The sequence below is a fragment of the Labeo rohita genome, unplaced genomic scaffold (assembly GCF_022985175.1).
Source record: "Labeo rohita strain BAU-BD-2019 unplaced genomic scaffold, IGBB_LRoh.1.0 scaffold_672, whole genome shotgun sequence".
NCBI classification, from domain to species: Eukaryota; Metazoa; Chordata; class Actinopteri; order Cypriniformes; family Cyprinidae; genus Labeo; species Labeo rohita.
This window is the reverse complement of record NW_026129604.1, coordinates 1-3,305: the sequence shown is the minus strand read 5'-3', so window position 1 is coordinate 3,305 and position 3,305 is coordinate 1. Positions and strand designations below refer to the sequence as shown.

The following is a 3,305-nucleotide window of genomic DNA, read 5'->3' as shown; positions in this document are numbered from 1 at the left end:
TGCATTGAAGAAGCCACACTGAATAATTCCAAACAACTACACAATGTACACCATTCTAATAAATTAAAATAAAAATTGCATATAAAGGCTTTTCATTAGTTTATCTAAATTAGTAGTAGTGAGTTTGTCGTTTTATATACACAATACTTTAATAATGTACAAATAATTATTTCTTGAAACACTGTCAAATCAGTGGAGTTTAACAACTGAAAGTGTAAATTATGTACAAATTATAAGTTCAAGAAACAGGGCAGATGGTAAACAATGTAGCAGTTTTTATTCTGTATCCTCATGGATGATGTCACCTTGCATGTTTACAAGCGCTGCACACACTCGGAGGATTTTGTCCATTTTGTGTGCCATGTTAATAGGGACAGTCTGGGAGACAATTTTGAACACCTTGAGCCGTCTGATAACTCTTTCCACATGTATACGAACATTTGCGATCCTCCTTGTGCCTGTAACATCCTCGTCAGACAACTGTCCACCTTTATGAGTAAATGCTGGCAAGATAAGGTTTACCTCTCTCTCAAACAGCAAATCACGAATGGTAAAGCCTCTGTCTGCCATCACTTCGTCACCCGGCTGGAGATAATCCAGAAAGCCAGATTGGAGATAATCCAGAAAGCCCCAGGGGAGATGAACATAATGAGTCCACAGGGGGCAATGGCAACTAAATACTTCAGAGTGTTGTTTGAATAATAATGACTGTACGACTCCCCTCTGGAGTCAAGATTGTGTGCTTTTTACAGAGTTGTTTCAGAGCAGTCAATAATGCAGGTGGTGTTCGGGAAGTTTTCCTTAAAGCATTGAGGCATTGTGCTGCGGATTGTTTCCCATGGTAGCCATGGAATGTAGACTCTCGTGTGCTCCTCCATCGTGTCAATCCAGTAGGAAAGAATTCGGCTTACTGCACTCTGGGACAAATCAAAGCGTTCAGCAAAATCTCCGTGAAGTAAATTCAACTTCAGCTTCATCATGGTTATCAGAATTTGATCCATTACGTGCATCTTAAACTTCAAAGTGTAGAACTGCTGGAGAAATTTAACATGTTCTTTAAAGACACTAAGTGTGAAGCCAGTGTACAGTAAAGAGCTAGTATCATTCTTGAGAATGGAAAGGGCTAAGGGATCTTCACTGTGGTACTGTGTTGCCTTGTGTGACATTATTTTATCCCCTGAGGCAAAAGTGTGGTCTGTCAATGCCTGGACCTCCCACTGAGTACAGGCATCACTGTACTGATGGGGCAGCTGCAAAGGCTCCATTTGTGCAGTCTCATGGTCATCAGTAGTGGAGTCACCTTGCTCATCATCTGCAAAACACAACACTTAAGTCAGTAAATGAACACTTTTGACTTAAAGTTGGTCTCTTTTTAAAGAAGATAATCAGAATATTATTGTGAAATCATTAAAAAAAAATTAAACTATAAAAAAAAGTTAAAGTTCGAATTTACTGTAAAAATGTACTGTACTATTTTTTGTTGTTATATAAAATAAGAATTTTACAATATAGTTTTTAATCCAGAACTGCTATAAAATTAAAGCCTCCTGTTATGATGTATTTTGTTCAGGTGCACTCTTGATGTAAATTAATGTAATATTGGTCCTACATAATTTGTAACAAAAAAAAAAAACAGTGGTAAATAATCTATTTAGGAGTCTTAAATTTTTACAACAATATATAGTTTGTCATGATTAGATTAAAATGTAATATAGTGAAGGTGGCAGCTAAGGGGTTATAGGATAGTTCATTATTATAGAAAATTTTCATCATTTACTCACCCTCAAGTTGTTCAAAATCTGTATGATTTTTTTTCTGTTGTACTGAACACAAAGAAAGATATCTGGAATAACGTTAATATACAAACTGACTTTTGGGTCACATTCACTTCCATAGTAATGCTATTTTTCTTCTTACTATGGAAGTGAATGGGAACCAAGGTCTACTTGTTTACAAACCTCCTTTTGTCACACACAGACGAAGGCAGAGACGGAGGTAAGTGCAAAACAGGAGTGGTATGTTTATTAGACAGTTTGATCAAACAGAATTCAGTAGTAAGGTTGTTTAGAGATCTTATCTGAGCAGTCCATGTAAACGGGAGAGCAAAACCAGGGGAGCAGCAGAGAGAATCAGAGTCCATAAATCCAGGGGAATCCGTAAACGTGAGGGATGTGATCTGTAGACCAGACAATGAGTGACTGAACCGTCCAGGTATTTATAGGGGTGTGGTAAGTGGAGTCAGGTGCGCAGTCAGTAATCAGGTGACCTAGAACGGTTGGGCGGATCCTCCGGGGGTGTGGTTTGAGTGGGTGACTGAGGTGGAACTCTGACATTACCCCCTCCTCCAGGGGCGGCTCCCGACGCCCCTCTCCGACGTCGAGGGCGACCTCGACCACGAGGGGCAGGACGCTCTGGGTGGCGCTGATGGAAATCCGTCAGTAGTTGAGGGTCCAGGATGTCGTTTCTAGCCACCCAGGATCGTTCCTCAGGTCCGTACCCCTCCCAGTCGACTAGATATTCCAGGTGACCACCCCGACGCCGGGAATCCAGGATCTCATGCACAGTGTAAACTGATGGTTGATCCAGGATCTCAGGAGGAGGAGGCTCAGCTTCAGCTCCGGTGACTCCTGTGGCAGAGGGAAAATAAGGTTTTAGAAGGGATATGTCACGGAGGCTGGACGAGAAATGAATGATCGAGAGTAGTCCCTTTGTAGCGTGACGGAAAACTCAAACGCGGACGTGCACGAGTGAGTAGGTAAATCACGCAGTTGGTCTGAGAACGCTCCGATAAGGAGTAGAGATTTCCACCAAGAAATCCGCGTTCTCACACGCACCAGACAGGTAAATAAGCGCTCCGAAGAGCAGAGAGTTTACTCACGTGAGTTGAGCTGGAGATGGGACCTGACGTGGAGTCAACCATGAACTCAATGTCTGGTGCTAGACAGACACCTACTTCCTGCTTAAATACCTGCGTGGGGTTACTTCCGGGTCCTCGTGACCTCACGTGACTTGGTGCGTGTGACAGTACCCCCCCCTCCAGGACCGGCACCAGACGGTCCCGGAACGGAGGATACCCGACGACGGTAGTCCTGGATGAGAGCTGGATCCAAGATGAACCGCCCAGGAACCCAAGACCGCTCCTCCGGACCGTAGCCCTCCCAGTCGACGAGATACTGGGTGCCACGGCCCCGAGGGCGCGAATCAAGGATTCGTCGGACGGTATAAGCAGGACCACCGTCAATGATCCGGGGCGGAGGTGGGGCAGGAACCTGGGGAGACAGAGGAGAGAAGAAGACATGTTTGAG

The 3,305-nt window shown here is 43.8% G+C and overlaps 1 pseudogene; it reads right to left on the bottom strand.

Moving 5' to 3' along the window:
* Positions 1-276: 276 nt before the first annotated feature.
* On the bottom strand, positions 277-2,920 carry LOC127161572 (uncharacterized; annotated as a pseudogene).
* Between the last annotated feature and the right edge of the window lie 385 nt (positions 2,921-3,305).